The sequence below is a fragment of the Drosophila miranda genome (genome assembly GCF_003369915.1).
Source record: "Drosophila miranda strain MSH22 chromosome Y unlocalized genomic scaffold, D.miranda_PacBio2.1 Contig_Y2_pilon, whole genome shotgun sequence".
NCBI lineage: Eukaryota > Metazoa > Arthropoda > Insecta > Diptera > Drosophilidae > Drosophila > Drosophila miranda.
The window spans coordinates 5,389,430-5,406,814 of NW_022881614.1; the positions used below are offsets into that span (position 1 = coordinate 5,389,430).

The 17,385-nt window shown below is 45.2% G+C and overlaps 2 protein-coding genes across 2 annotated transcripts in view; both read left to right on the forward strand.

Annotated features, from left to right (window-relative positions):
* The window catches only part of LOC117193781 (protein slit-like), a 126,672-nt gene that overhangs the window by 66,524 nt on the left and 42,763 nt on the right, over positions 1–17,385 (forward strand). The gene's annotated exons all lie outside the window — the stretch shown is intronic.
* LOC117192934 (proteoglycan 4-like) overlaps positions 1–17,385 on the forward strand; it is a 32,949-nt gene that overhangs the window by 15,040 nt on the left and 524 nt on the right. The gene's annotated exons all lie outside the window — the stretch shown is intronic.

Here is a 17,385-nt window from a genome sequence, read left to right on the forward strand (position 1 = left end):
TTTCTTGCTTTTGGCTACAAAAATGATCCGATCTGATTCAGCAATCTGATAGATATGGTCATTATCTATGATTTTGCGTTTTTAGTTTTCTCGAATGTGCAATATTGTGGATGCAACACAGATTTTCTTCCTTTGTGAGGGCGGAAGGGGGTGGGGCGAAATTCTGAGATATACGTTTTATAGTGAGATCTAACAGAAGTGCGGATACCAAATTTGGTTACTCTAGCCTTAATAGTCTCTGAGATTTGTGGATGCCCCAGATTTTCGTCCTTTGCGGGGGCGGAACGGGGTGTGGCGAAATTTGGACACGAAACGGTCAAGGTCCGATATCACAGGAGTGTGGATACCAAATTTGGTTGCTATGGCTCTTATAGGTTCTGAGATCCTTGAACTCATATTTTGCAATTGGCAAAACAGACCATGAAACCTGTGTGTTAGAGAGAGACAGAGCGAGAAAGAATGAAATTGTTTTCTTGATTCTGGCTATAATAATTATACGATCTGGTTGAGATTTTACACTCTAGAACATATAGTCATTCTCTACGATTCTGCGTTTTTGGTTTAATCGTATCTTTAACAAGGGGGAACGTTGTGAGTTGCTGCGGACACCGCAACTCTACGGTTATACCCGATACTAAGTCAGTATGGCTCTCCTCCGGCAGACGCCGCTAATATTAAACGACACGCCAAAGAGTGCGTGCGAGAGAGACAGAAAATCAGTCTGAGCGTGACGTCGGGCGCTGCGTAGCCACTGCAAATTGATTTGTTCCTATTGGCTATAAAAATGATCTGATCTGATCCAGATTCAGCAATCTGATAGATATGGTCATTATCTATGATTCTGCGTTTTTAGTTTTCTCGAATGTGCAATATTGTGGATGCAACAGACTTTCGTCCTTTGTGTGGGCGGAAGGGGGTGGGGCGAAATTTTGAGATATACGTTTTATAGTGAGATCTAACCGAAGTGCGGTTACCAAATTTGGTTACTCTACCCTAAATAGTCTCTGAGATTTTTGAATATCCCCAGATTTTCGTCCTTTGCGGGGGCGGAAGGGGGTGTGGCGAAATTTTGAAACAAACTCGACTCGGTACGATATATTAGGAGTCTGGATACCAAATTAGGTTGCTCTAGCTTTTATAGTCTCTGAGATCTAGGCGCTAATGTTTTACTCTAAGCAAAGCCGCCTATGCTACGTGTGTGTTAGAGAGAGACAGGGCGAGAAAAAATGAAATTGTTTTCTTGATGCTGGCTATAATAATAATACGATCCAATTCAGATTCCGCAGTCTTAAAGATATGGTCATTCTCTACAATTCTACGTTTTTGGTTTTCTCATATCTTTAAAATTGTGGATGCCACAGATTTTCGTCCTTTGTGGGGCGGAAGTGGGCGGGGCGAAGTTTTGAAATATTTTTGTAGCAGTGACATATCACAGAAGTCTGGATCCAAAACATCGTTGCTCTAGCTCTTATAGTCTTTGAGCGCTAGGCGCTGAAGGGGACGGACAGACGGACGGACGGACAGACAGACAGGGCTCAATCGACTCGGCTATTGATGCTGATCAAGAATATATATACTTTATGGGGTCGGAAACGATTCCTTCTGGACGTTACACACATCCACTTTTACCACAAATCTAATATACCCCAATACTCATTTTGAGTATCGGGTATAAAAATGTGGATGCCACAGATCTTCGTCCTTTGTGGGGGTGGAAGTGGGCGGGCGAAGTTTTGAAATATTTTTGTAGCAGTGACATATCACAGAAGTCTGGATCCAAAACATCGTTGCCTACCTCTTATAGTCTTTGAGCACTTGGCGCTGAAGGGGACGGACAGACGGACAGACAGACATTGCTCAATCGACTCGGCTATTGATGCTGATCAAGAACATATATACTTTATGGGGTCGGAAACGATTCCTTCTGGACGTTACACACATCCACTTTTACCACAAATCTAATATACCCCAATACTCATTTTGAGTATCGGGTATAAAAAGTGGGAGGTAAAAAATAAACAGGTACAAAAGGTGTAGTGGATATAACGACTGGTTGATACCTATTAAGGAGCAAAAGGAAAGCTCTGATGAGAGACCAAAAGCTCTTCAATGGCGGGGTTTTTCTGGACGCCCAGCAAACAGAGGGCGAGCGCAGGCTATTGGCTGAATCATGCACAAGTCATGTAGCTGTTTTGCGACCTAGAAGACCTCATTCAATCTTCATAGCTGAGGATGCCACAGCTCTGAGACATACCCCTGGACACCCATCTAAAGGGTGGATCCAGAGCACGCACAAAAGTGCGTCGAACCCCAACAAAACACTCTCTGGACTGGACTGATGGATCAGCCATGGGGAAACAAACGAAACCAGGACAAAAGCCAGGACTCTGGCGATTTCTGTCCACCGCTTCGAGCGCATTTCCATTCCCATTTCCATGTCAAAGCTGATTTTCCAACTGATTTTCGTGTCCAGTGCAGCCATTTTCCGAGCGATTTCTAGTTTATGTGTTGGCATATTCGCTGATTCCCTGTTGTCCTGTCGCCCGGACTGATGCCTGGAACGGCTGCCTGAAATGGCGTTGGCGGCGGCGCCCACTGATGTGGTAATAAACACCCCTTGTGCAGTCTAATGGACCGTAATTAACTCGTACGCCAGCTGCGCCGGCGACGGCAAACGACAGCAAAACTGCGACGCCAACTGCGACGCTGCTGCGGTGGTGTACAAGCGATGAATAATAATTTTTTACCAGGACCAGGACCGGGACGGACTCAACCGGACCCCACCAATCCCAAGCACAGTGGCTGCAATTGCCGATTTAATGGTCAATAATTTCGGGGTTTGATTTCTCGCTGGCAATTTGCATTACATTTACATACATTAACGGTGAAAGTATAGTACGTACTGGCCAGATGTTGGGAATTACCCATCGATTGGCACAACCATTTGGGTAATCGTCAGAGACGTTCCAGATACGGGATACATATGATGCAATGTTGATTATGTGCGATTTATTGGTTATCTATGGTGTGTTCTATATAACAGATGCACTGGAAACCCCAAAGGCCTCCCGTCATCGATATGCCGGGGGAAACTATGGAAAACTATTGCGGAAGGGGGTGGGGCGAAATTTTGAGATATACGTTTTATAGTGAGATCTAACAGAAGTGCGGTTACCAAATTTGGTTACTCTGGCCTAAATAGTCTCTGAGATTTTTGAATATCCCCAGATTTTCGTCCTTTGCGGGGGCGGAAGGGGGTGTGGCGAAATTTTGAAACAAACTCGACTCGGTACGATATATTAGGAGTCTGGATACCAAATTAGGTTGCTCTAGCTTTTATAGTCTCTGAGATCTAGGCGCTAATGTTTTACTCTAAGCAAAGCCGCCTATGCTACGTGTGTGTTAGAGAGAGACAGGGCGAGAAAAAATGAAATTGTTTTCTTGATGCTGGCTATAATAATAATACGATCCAATTCAGATTCCGCAGTCTTAAAGATATGGTCATTCTCTACAATTCTACGTTTTTGGTTTTCTCATATCTTTAAAATTGTGGATGCCACAGATTTTCGTCCTTTGTGGGGGCGGAAGTGGGCGGGGCGAAGTTTTGAAATATTTTTGTAGCAGTGACATATCACAGAAGTCTGGATCCAAAACATCGTTGCTCTAGCTCTTATAGTCTTTGAGCGCTAGGCGCTGAAGGGGACGGACAGACAGACAGGGCTCAATCGACTCGGCTATTGATGCTGATCAAGAATATATATACTTTATGGGGTCGGAAACGATTCCTTCTGGACGTTACACACATCCACTTTTACCACAAATCTAATATACCCCAATACTCATTTTGAGTATCGGGTATAAAAAGTGGGAGGTAAAAAATAAACAGGTACAAAAGGTGTAGTGGATATAACGACTGGTTGATACCTATTAAGGAGCAAAAGGAAAGCTCTGATGAGAGACCAAAAGCTCTTCAATGGCGGGGTTTTTCTGGACGCCCCGCAAACAGAGGGCGTGCGCAGGCTATTGGCTGAATCATGCACAAGTCATGTAGCTGTTTTGCGACCTAGAAGACCTCATTCAATCTTCATAGCTGAGGATGCCACAGCTCTAAAACATACCCCTGGACACCCATCTAAAGGGTGGATCCAGAGCACGCACAAAAGTGCGTCGAACCCCAACAAAACACTCTCTGGACTGGACTGATGGATCAGCCATGGGGAAACAAACGAAACCAGGACAAAAGCCAGGACTCTGGCGATTTCTGTCCACCGCTTCGAGCGCATTTCCATTCCCATTTCCATGTCAAAGCTGATTTTCCAACTGATTTTCGTGTCCAGTGCAGCCATTTTCCGAGCGATTTCTAGTTTATGTGTTGGCATATTCGCTGATTCCCTGTTGTCCTGTCGCCCGGACTGATGCCTGGAACGGCTGCCTGAAATGGCGTTGGCGGCGGCGCCCACTGATGTGGTAATAAACACCCCTTGTGCAGTCTAATGGACCGTAATTAACTCGTACGCCAGCTGCGACGGCGACGGCAAACGACAGCAAAACTGCGACGCCAACTGCGACGCTGCTGCGGTGGTGTACAAGCGATGAATAATAATTTTTTACCAGGACCAGGACCGGGACGGACTCAACCGGACCCCACCAATCCCAAGCACAGTGGCTGCAATTGCCGATTTAATGGTCAATAATTTCGGGGTTTGATTTCTCGCTGGCAATTTGCATTACATTTACATACATTAACGGTGAAAGTATAGTACGTACTGGCCAGATGTTGGGAATTACCCATCGATTGGCACAACCATTTGGGTAATCGTCAGTGACGTTCCAGATACGGGATACATATGATGCAATGTTGATTATGTGCGATTTATTGGTTATCTATGGGGTGTTCTATATAACAGATGCACTGGAAACCCCAAAGGCCTCCCGTCATCGATATGCCGGGGGAAACTATGGAAAACTATTGCTTTTCCAAAGCTAATAACAAGGTGAAAACTTTAACTTTCATCTACAACTAATTATTAACTTGGTTTAAACTTGTGCTAAGCCTTGAGCCGAGTGCTAATTAAGGCCAAGAACCAACAAAGCAAAACTTCTGTAAGCCAAAGTTTGAATTACGTTTAGAAATTACAATAGCAGGATGTGAGAATCAATAAAGCCATTAAAAAATTATTCAACACTTTCGTGGAGATGATGGAAAACATTTCCCAGATACAATCAGAACAGTGTTGGATACTTGCCGCGGGGAATCTGGGCTTTTTATACCCGATACTCAAAATGAGTATTGGGCTATATTAGATTTGTGGTAAAAGTGGATGTGTGTAACGTCCAGAAGGAATCGTTTCCGACCCCATAAAGTATATATATTCTTGATCAGCATCAATAGCCGAGTCGATTGAGCCCTGTCTGTCTGTCCGTCTGTCCGTCCGTCCGTCCCCTTCAGCGCCTAGTGCTCAAAGACTATAAGATCTAGAGCAACGATGTTTTGGATCCAGACTTCTGTGATATGTCACTGCTACAAAAATATTTCAAAACTTCGCCCCGCCCACTTCCGCCCCCACAAAGTACGAAAATCTGTGGCATCCACATTTTTAAAGATACGATAAAACCAAAAACGCAGAATCGTAGAGGATGACTATATGTTCTAGAGTGTAAAATCTCAACCAGATCGTATAATTATTATAGCCAGAATCAAGAAAACAATTTCATTCTTTCTCGCTCTGTCTCTCTCTAACACACAGGTTTCATGGTCGGCTTTGCCAATTGCTAAATATGAGTTCAAGGATCTCAGAACCTATAAGAGCCAGAGCAACCAAATTTGGTATCCACATATCGGACCTCGACCGTTTCGTGTCCAAATTTCGCCACACCCCCTTCCGCCCCCGCAAAGGACGAAAATCTGGGGCATCCACACATCTCAGAGACTATTAAGGCTAGAGTAACCAAATTTGGTATCCGCACTTCTGTTAGATCTCACTATAAAACGTATATCTCAGAATTTCGCCCCACCCTTTTCCGCCCCCACAAAGGACGAAAATCTGTTTCATCCACAATAATGCACATTCAAGAAAACTAAAAACGTTGAATCATAGATAATGACCATATCTATCAGATTGCTGAATCTGGATCAGATCAGATCATTTTTATAGCCAAAAGGAACAAATCAATTTGCACTGGCTACGCAGCCCCCGACGTCACGCTCAGACTGATTTTCTGTCTCTCTCGCACGCACTCCTTGTCGTGTCGTTTAATATTAGCGGCGTCTGCCAGAGAAGAGCCATACTGACTTAGTATCGGGTATAACTGTAGAGTTGCGGTGTCCGCAGCAACTCACAACGTTCCCCCTCGTTTTTTTAGGTTTTTATACCCGATACTCAAAATGATTATTGGGGTATATTAGATTTGTGGTAAAAGTGGATGTGTGTAACGTCCAGAAGGAATCGTTTCCGACCCCATAAGGTATATATATTCTTGATCAGCATCAATAGCCGAGTCGATTGAGCCACGTCTGTCTGTCCGTCTGTCCGTCCCCTTCAGCGCCTAGTGCTCAAAGACTATAAGAGCGAGAGCAACGATGTTTTGGATCCAGACTTCTGTGATATGTCACTGCTACAAGAATATTTCAAAACTTTGCCCCGCCCACTTCCGCCCCCACAAAGGGCGAAAATCTGTGGCATCCACAATTTCGACGATACGAGAAAACTAAAAACGCAGAATCGTAGAAGATGACTATATCTTCTAGAGTGCAAAATCTGAACCAGATCGTATAATTATTATAGCCAGAATCAAGAAAACAATTTCATTCTTTCTCGCTCTGTCTCTCTCTAACACACAGGTTTCATGGTCGGTTTTGCCAATTGCAAAATATGAGTTCAAGGATCTCAGAACCTATAAGAGCCAGAGCAACCAAATTTGGTATCCACACTCCTGTGATATCGGACCTTGACCATTTTGTGTCAAAATTTCGCCACACCCCCCTCCGGCCACGCAAAGGACGAAAATCTGAGGCATCCACAAATCTCAGAGACTATTAAGGCTAGAGTAACCAAATTTGGTACACACACTCCTTTAAGATGCCACTATAAAACGTATATCTCAAAATTTCGCCCCACCCCCTTCCGCCCCACAAAGGACGAAAATGTGTTGCATCCACAATATTGCACATTCAAGAAAACTAACGAGGGGGAACGTTGTGAGTTGCTGCGGACACCGCAACTCTACGGTTATACCCGATACTTAGTCAGTATGGCTCTCCTCCGGCAGACGCCGCTAATATTAAACGACACGACAAAGAGTGCGTGCGAGAGAGACAGAAAATCAGTCTGAGCGTGACGTCGGGCGCTGCGTAGCCACTGCAAATTGATTTGTTCCTTTTGGCTATAAAAATGATCTGATCTGATCCAGATTCAGCAATCTGATAGATATGGTCATTATCTATGATTCTGCGTTTTTAGTTTTCTCGAATGTGCAGTATTGTGGATGCAACAGATTTTCGTCCTTTGTGTGGGCGGAAGGTGGTGAGGCGAAATTTTGAGATACACGTTTTATAGTAAGATCTAACAGGAGTGCGGATACCAAATTTGGTTACTCTAGCCTTAATAGTCTATAAGATTTTTGAATATCCCCAGATTTTCGTCCTTTGCGGGGGCGGAAGGGGTGTGGCGAAATTTTGAAACAAACTCGTCTCGGTCCGATATATTTGGAGTGTGGATACCAAATTTGGTTGCTCTAGCTTTTGTAGTCTCTGAGATCTAGGCGCTAATGTTTTACTCTAAGCAAAGCCGCCTATGCTACGTGTGTGTTAGAGCGAGACAGGGCGAGAAAAAATGAAATTGTTTTCTTGATGCTGGCTATAATAATAATACGATCCAATTCAGATTCCGCAGTCTTAAAGATATGGTCATTCTCTACAATTCTACGTTTTTGGTTTTCTCATATCTTTAAAATTGTGGATGCCACAGATTTTCGTCCTTTGTGGTTGCGGAAGTGGGCGGGGCGAAGTTTTGAAATATTTTTGTAGCAGTGACATATCACAGAAGGCTGGATCCAAAACATCGTTGCTCTAGCTCTTATAGTCTTTGAGCACTAGGCGCTGAAGGGGACGGACAGACGGACGGACGGACAGACAGACAGGGCTCAATCGACTCGGCTATTGATGCTGATCAAGAATATATATACTTTATGGGGTCGGAAACGATTCCTTCTGGACGTTACACACATCCACCTTTACCACAAATCTAATATACCCCAATACTCATTTTGAGTATCGGGTATAAAAACGCAGAATCATAGATAATGACTAGCGCCCGACGTCACGCTCAGACTGATTTCTGTCTCTCTCGCACGCACTCTTTGTCGTGTCGTTTAATATTAGCGGCGTCTGCCGGAGGAGAGCCATACTGACTAAGTATAGGGTATAAATGTAGAGTTGCGGTCTCCGCAGCAACTTACAACGTTCCCCCTCGTTTTTTTTGCCCTGGCTCTCATTACTCCCCTCGCTCCCGCCCAGAAATGGTGGCAACCACAGCGACCGCAACGCAGCGGCGGCAATCAACGCACAGAGCGAGTTGCACAACAAAACAGAGAAACAGAGGCACCAGCGGCACCAGCAGCACTCTCCTGTTTCCACGTTCGAAAGTTGTGTTAAAAATGAATTCATTTCGCAATTTGCATAGATCGAACAGTGGCAAGTGGCAAGCAGCAAGCGACACAGACACCAGGCCCGCTGCCCTGGTCCCTGTAGAGGCGTCGGCATCGGCAGCGGCAGCAGAGGGGCAGAAGCAGCAGAGTGACCGCAGAAGAATCTGTGGCAAAAACAGAAACGAAACAAAGCGAAACGAAACGAAACGAAAAGCGAACGACCGTGGCGTATCCAGCCACACAAAAGTCCGCATCCGTACGATAGATTTTTACTAGTGCTGCTGCTGGTGCCCCTCTGCTGCTGCTGCCCCTTTGCTCTGTTCCTGCCACGCCAATTGCATGGCCATCGTGCATAACTTCAACTTGAAACTGGATTCTGTCTCGCTCTGGCCCACTGGTGGCATGCGGGCCACTGCAGTCCCAGTAGCAGCACCAGCAGCAGTGTCAGCAGCAGCAGCAACAAAATGTTGCATCTCCGACAACAGTCGTTGCTCTTTACGACAGTTGTCGCTAATGCCAGTGTCGTCCACTGCACTGGACCTGCCCTGCACTGCCCTGCTCTGCTCTGCACTGCTCTGGGGGTCGTCGTCGTGGACCATGCCCTGGGGTTACACACACACACACACTCACCCAGACACGAGTCCTACGTAAATTTGCAAATATTTACTCGAATCAGAAGCGAGGAGAGGACCAATTGCATATATGCCATGCTCTGCAGTCGGACATTCCTGGAATAAGCAGCAGCAGCGGGGCTTCAACCTTAAATGAGTGTTAGCTGAATGGATGGATGGCAGCAGCAGCAGACTCTGCAAGTATACTCAACACTAAAGCAGAGAGAGACAGAGATACTATACCCTTTCAATGGAGTGTGTTATTCGAGGGGGATTAAAGAAGTTTCTATCTCATAGGTGGAAGATCTGTATGGGAAACATGGGAAATTCGGCTTGACGTGTCACCAATTAGAGGGTCATGTGGGGTCACCATTCGAATTGAGATCATCTCTTGGATGGTTTCCCCCCCCGAAATCAACAGCAGAGTGGGGTCACCACTCGACCAAAGTATGTGTGGGGTCACCCCTCAAATGGGGTCACAAATGTAGGAATTCCAGCGGAATTGCCTCAGCCATGTGTCAGATGTGTGAGGTGTTTGTCCAGTTGACTTCCAGCGAAAGAGCATTCCATTCCGAACCATCTCTAAGAAGTCCACCCCCGGGAAAGATGTTCAAGTGGTTGTTTCCTACAGCAACCCTCCAAACGGCAGGACTCGGGAAGGGACAGAGAAGCAGGGCGGTTAATGACCATTCATTGTCTTACCTGACCCGCTTGTTCCTCCATGGCACTGCCCCTTCCCCCTGCCATGACTCAGAGCTGGATATACTCGTCGTACTTCGATATTTGTGACCATATAATTTGTATTTAAAATGCAACAAGCCATCATTTTAAAGTTGCCGCTGCCGCTGTGCGTGCAGTTTGTCAAAAAGGGAACCCCAGAACCGCAGAGCCACTCCACTCCAGAATGAATATTTGCCAGCCAGTTGGAGGAACAAAGGCCAATGCTTTTAAATATTTAATAAGCATACAACAACAACTGTTGTAAGGGAAATTTCAATTTAAGGAAACACTGAATCCTGTATACTCTTTGGGGCTTGACGGCCGGTAAGCAACCTGCAAACCGTACGTAAGTTCTGCGACCGAGGGGAGTTGCCGCATGACACCCGAAACCTGTCAAATCTTATGGGAAACCATATCTCTTTGAATAGTTGGGAAGATTATCTATCATCTATACAGTCTTTACTTTATATATGTATGTATATCTCCAACATTAAAGGGTATCAATGCTGAAGTCGGTGGGACGGTCCGGTTCGGCTCGTTGTTGCCTGTTGTTGAGTCATGTCAATTGACTGACGGACAGACGGATGGACGGAGCGCTGTCCCCGCTGTGTGGCAGAATGTAAGTGGATGCGGAATCAATACCCAGGGTATGGAGTGGAATGGAATGGATGGGACTGCCCTACCGCCTGCAGTGCCACGCAAGTACTTGTAAGGATACACACTCGTCCACGCACCCATACAACTATACACACTCACTCTGACGCACTAACGTTGACAATAAATGTGTAAAAATAACTCTCAACGAAATGAAACGACAAACGAGACAGCGCGACAGACGCAACGACGACGACGACAGCAGAAATCTGTCATCAACACGCGACGAACGAGACAGAGAGAGAGAGAAAAAAGAAGAAACGAACGAATACACTCGCACTCGCAATCACACTCATTCAGTCATTCACAGTCCACTCGCCCGCACCGAGGGCCATGAAATTCGATACGATGCGAGTGCGTCAGATGGTGGTTTGGATTTGGGAGTCGAGTAGGGTGGAGGTGTAGGGAAGCAGGCGGACAGAGACCAAAGCAATTTCCATTTCATATTTGTGTGGATGTTGTTTTTGTTGGAAGTATTTTTAAAAACCCAAATTTAAGTTGTAAACATTTTACATTAAATATGAGATAAATACACAGGAAAAAGTTATCTAAAAGCGGACCGGGACTGTCCACTAATTTCCAGGGACCGAAGGGGGGGTGCTGTCTATCAAGTGAACTTTCACGATGATATCGACCCACCGTGATGGGGGGGCGTTTGGTGGGTTTTCAGATTCAGATTCCGCTTATGACTGGCGCTATTTTAATAGAGTACTTTATTATTTGTTTTGGACGGGTCCTTGAAGGACTCCTCCGCCCCTTAGGCCGCTAAGAGGGGAATTAACAATAACCTGAATGTCGTGACTTATGGCCCAAACTCGTCTTTTATTAGCCACACACATGTTGGACGACAGTACAGTACGACAGTCATTTGAGGTTATGTTTAATTTACGTTTTCCTACTTTTATGATATTTGATGCTTGTATTTGGCCAAAATATGAACCATTATTGTTATGACTAGACGAGTCTTAATGTTCATTAAACAGAATTGGGGATTTCCTGCGGTTCCTTGGGATTCTTATATCCCAATTTGAGGTTATGTTTGACTAAGACGCTGGAATATTATGGGAATAAATATTAATATACCCAGAATAGGTTTCAAAACTTAATGAATATCATATTTCTCTCAATGTTCCTTGGTTTTCGGAATAAATTTCATATATATTTGATGGAATATAGTTTTTATTACCATAAATTGTGGTATATCTGGTATAGTCCTAGGGTATTACTTGTCAGATATATATAAGAACGTTCCGATGGCTCAGTGGTAACCCATGGAACTCTCCTTCGTTTTAATTTCTTGACTTTAGAGGCGACTCTCGTGGCTGTGGCGAGAGATTTACAGCCTGCCGTTCCTGTAGCCGTACCTGTCCTAATCCCGGTGATGTAGCAGCATGCAGCATGCGGCATGTGAGCAGCGTGCAACATATTTCACAACTCTCTCGTGGGGCCAGAACAATGCGAAGGCTTTCAGATGAGGGGAAAAACTCGTACCTGACCCGCAAATGCGGAAAACAAAAGCAGAAAACTGCATGCAGCACCTGGGATTGGGACTGGGACTGGTATTGGGAGTGGACACATAGCACACGCCCTGTGAATGTATCTGTATCTGTATGTCGTTCGCCCCTTTTAGTTTTTATGACTGTGAAATATTTTACAACTTTGCGTGGAAAACGTATTCAAATATGTATTTGTGGGATAGCATCTGTGTGTGTGTGTGTGTGTGTGAGTGCGTGAGGTTTTTTTAATGTCATTTATTTTGTTAACCTCGAAAACAAGTTGAAACCTGAGCCACAAGAGAAAAAACAGAGACACAAAATTAAATAACACCAAGCTTTGTATTCGTCTATTTCGATGCTCAAGATGATGATGATGGAGAGGAGCCCCCCACACACACCAGAGATAAAGATAAATATCAGTAAAATAAAGATTACGTACGCGGAGGGGCACTTGTGGCGCCATTGTAATAATAAACCCACCGAAAAGATACAGAAATCCAAGCGCAAATCAAATAGAGCATAATCTATGCATAAACCCGAGTGGGTAAACCCGAGTGGGAGGGATCTTGAGATGCGTAGAGCTCTAGACTTGATCGGGAAGGCCGAACACTGGGATACCCTTGCGGATTGATGCTTTCTTGTGGCAGTGATTCGATTTGTACCTAGTTTACCTAGTCTACCTAGTACCCTCCACTCTAAAACTAAAGACTTTGACTACAATTCTCTGATAGATCCCATAGAAGAAGAAAGATCTATGGCTCTGGAGGCACCTGTTGCCTTCTTTCTATATACTTCGTAGTCTTTGCACCATCTTCTACAGTATTAAGAGCTATACGAAGCAAAATCCCCAGCAAATTCAAATAAAGTATAACTTAGGGTATATATTTATGTAGTACTACTCACGTATGCATGGTAGGGGGGATCTTGAGAGTGGGACCTGCACTTGATCACTTGTTTCGGGGTATCCGAAAACGAATCTGAATCTGAATCCGAAAATGAAAATGAATGTGAATGCGAGGCACAAATTGAATTTGATTGTTCAAGTGATTGTCTCTCGGGGTCTGTATCTCTGCATATCCTCGTCTCTGTATCAAATGTAAATCAGAGGAGGGTCTCTCGTATTATTCAAATTCCACTCAGAAACAGCTGGCACACTTCGTTACCATAACGTTGGGCCCTGGGCACCGGACCATATGCAATTGGATGTGTTATTATGCCTTTTGGTTGCTTATCAAAATGAAAATTCAAATTCAACTATAACAGCACATTGTTAGCCACGCCCCCCCCCCCCCCCCCCTTTCGCGCCACACCGCTCCAGACCCTTGAGTGGGGAAGCCCCTTCATCAGCATCCACATCCACAGCAGCAGCAGGCAGACCAAAAACAAAACCCAAACAACACTTGGAGACCTGCAAAAGTTACACTTCTAAGAGATTAAAGTGACATGTAGTGGCCTGTCCCGCACCTCCAGCCACAGAGCACGGACTGCCTGACGACACCTTCCACCATTTGGGCGGGGAGGAGAGTGTGTGGAAAGTCGAGGCGGAATGGTAGCGGGAATTAAGAGCACCCGAGTATTTGTTGGGGGCTCTATGCATAGATTAATAAATTATAAGCCGCCTCTCCTCTCCCCCCTCCTCTCTCTCTGAATGGAAGTCGCACTGATTACACTCACAGAAAAGGAAATGTACATGGGCCTGGGCAAAGGCAAAGAAAGACCAGCAGGAGCTTACGCTCTCTTGAGCAGAGAGCAAGCTTGGGACTAGGCTTGAGCGAGGGAGAGAGTGAGGGAGAGAGTCGAGTGTGTGCTTGACCTTGACGTGGGCTTAGAGGCAGGAAGCTTAAACCTAATGCTCTCTTAAATTAAAGTGCGAAGGAGATGGCACTTGCACTAGATCCATTTGATAGGCTCTCTTTACAGCAGAAAAGCCCACTTAGGAGATCTCTTAACCAGATAGCAGGGCAAAGAGCTGGCTCTCTCTCTCTCTCTCTCTTTCTTTGGAGGAAAAACTGAATGAAAACCTCTCCTGGTCCAGGCTTAGACCTGTGATTCTCTAGTCCAACGAAGACCAATAAAAACTCTCTTCTTTGGAGTTTCTCTCGGTGTACATTCTGCTGTACTGCTGTTGTTGGTGCTTTCTTTTCATTTCAACTCCTGCGGGAAAACGACAGTACAGTCATTGGGCTCCCCCGTGCCTCATCTTGCCCTCTTTCTATCTGTCTTTCTTTCCTCGTTACTTCGTTGCTGCCTCCCCCGCTGCCATGTGAATGTGGAGCAATTAATGTTTGTGTTTTGTCATTTCATGCCCAGGCAATGCCGCTGCTCCCCCACTGCCCGTGCTCCTCTGATGTTCCTACATTTTTGCGCATAATTAAGCCGGTGTATACGTAAAAGTATGCGACACTTCCGCCTCGGACAAGCAACATCCCAGCATCGAAGTGGAGTCCAGACCAGACCTTGCTCTCCCCCTTTTCCATTCTTTTTTTTTTATATCATTATTTTCTGTATTATTCCGTAATACAATTCATTAAGAATTGACCACGCTTCTCAGGGGCTTACTCTCTTGCGAGAGAGGGAGAGAAGGAGAAATGAAAGAAGCTCAGGAAATGCCAGAGCACGAAGGCCATGGAATGCAACAGTCGCTGAGAAGGAAACACGAAAGATTCTTTCTTGATTTATAATAAATATAAAATTCCAATTCCAAAGGGAAAGGGAAAGATCTTTAAACAATTATCTTTTTGGACAGATATGTAGATAGGTATTTCCTGCTCTATTCAGCTTGTAAATGATATCTTCGACTCCCCTTCAAGATCTCTCTGTAATTATTTCTGTTTTATATCATTTCCCGCCATAGATCCATAATTGTGTGATACTTGAGCACTAATTGAGGGTGTCTCTGTCTTCCAGACGAATACTCGTATCTATGAATAAGAACTGACTGGAACCTGTTTTGTTTTGCTTTCTCGAATGAGAATTTTGGGCGGGGGGGGGGGGTAGTACTATAGAGTGTTCCCATCTCAATTCCCATCTGATATTGATTGTTTGCACTTTGTTTTTGTCCGTTTTCTGCCTTGTCCGCAGTTTTCTTTCTCTTGTTTCCTTATTTATTGTGATTTGGCTGCTTCTGCTGCTGTCTTTTGCCTCGTTCATTGATTAAGGCTCAACATTTACGCCAAGTTGGCATGTTTGACTTGTCTCCAGGCCTAATCCCACTCCCTACTCCCTACGCCCACTCCCCCCTTGATAACTGTATATGGCTTATCTGTCTGAGAGCAGAGAAGGAAAACACCATTTTGACACATGTCATAGGCAATGGGCAAACATACAGAGAGGGGGGAGTCCGATTACCCCCAAGAGATTTTCACTCTGTACTCTCCCTCCCTCCCCTCTCTCCCTCCCTTTCTCTCCCTCTCATGTAAGCCTCAGAAGAAACAAATCACTTGAGGGCACCGTCCCTACCCAACTCCCAAGTGGCGCGCAACTTGGATTTATTTGAATTAAGAGCATACTTAAGCGTAATTTATTGGAAAATCCACAAGAGCCCCTCTCTCCCTCTCTCTCCCTCCAGACATCAAGACAGCACCATAAATCTATGGCCACTCTTAAACCACGGTATGAGGTCGCATCATTAAGAACTAGGATGACATTCCGTCCCCCCCCCCCCCCCCCCCATCCCCTCTTCCTCTGGCACTGCCACTCTGGCCACTCTTTTGTTTGTCCAAATGTCTCACTCTTTTAGTTGTATTTTTCGCGTGTTATCTCTTAATGTCAGACCCCATGGCAGACCCGATGGTACTGAGGGTCCATGTGTCTCTGTTTGTGTGGGCGTCTGTCCGTTCTGTTGGTACAAGGATCGCATTAGGTCTGGTTACATCTGTGTTTGCTATGGCAAAAAGCCTATACAATTACCCAGAATAATATTCCATTACCAATTTCCATTACGGCACACATACTGCCACCTTTGGCCTCTCACTGGGAAAATCTCAGCTCAGTTTTCAAAACAAAAGACCCGCAAGAAATAAATAATCCAATAATCCATCTGAGGCTCGAAAAGGAACGAGTTATTGGCATGCATTGAATTTGCCATGGAATTTGTTGTCCTCAAGGGGCTCTCCGCTCCCTGTTGCGGGGCTATTGGGCCCGGGAAGGTGGGGCGGCCGAAGGAGTAGTCAAGCAAAAGAGTAGACAATCAGTGGCATGTATAGAATTTCACTGATTTATGTTTCATAAAAGACACAGAGAGAGGCCAGGACCAGGCCCAGGACCAGGACCAGACTTAAGAGACGGAGATTCCCTCAAGGCAAACGTCCCTATGCCCCCAACCCCTCCCATCCTGGGTGACAATGCAGTGATTACATCTTTTGAGCCCCACCTCCGCTGATTGCCGATTAATACTCAGAGAGAGAGAGAGAGAGAGAGAGAGAGAGCGGCCGCTGATTGCTCCAGTTATCCAATAACCGAAAATTTCATAGTCAGAAATTGGATTGGGAGTCAGGAAACAACATCAATCGCGTCTGTCAGTTATCCAAATGTTAATTTAAGCAATTATTTTTTGGAATAAAACCAGAGACAGAGACAGGGACAGAGACAGCGACAGAGAGCGAAACAAGAATATATTTAACATGTCAATTTGCAAATTAAGAACAGATCATGACAGATTCGAAAGAGAGGAGAGCCACCACCACAGGAGCCAAACATAGATTGAAATTTTTGTCCAGTAAATGAAGACTGGCACTTGAGAGGGGGAACCGAGAGAATCATTAGAGAATCACTAGATTTAATTGGGCCAAAGTGCTCTTAAATATGATTTGTGGTTTGTGTACGGTTCAGGGGAGGGGCGAGCGGAAGACAATCTCAAGCAGATTGTAGTCCAGAGCAATTAAGATATACTCCCGCGCGCGTACTCGCGGGAATTCAGATAACGGATTGCCTCCGGTTCTGGTAGGTTAGGAATGGATAAGGAACGGGCCTCCGAGGGACGACGGATCTGACGGAACACACCATCGTCATGAGGGACAACCGACCCATAAAACATCGGTACTACCCGAAAAATCCATGCGGCGGATAATCGATGAACAGGTCGACCAACTGATAGCTGAGGACCTAATCGAACCATCCTGGAGCCCCCACAGCGCGCCAATCGTCCTGGTCCGCAAAAAGGACGGGAGACCGTTTTTAGTGGGTGTCCAAATCATATTCATATGTAAAATCATGAGAAATTTCAGAGTTCCATCTTGAAATTCCTGTTTCTGGTAGCT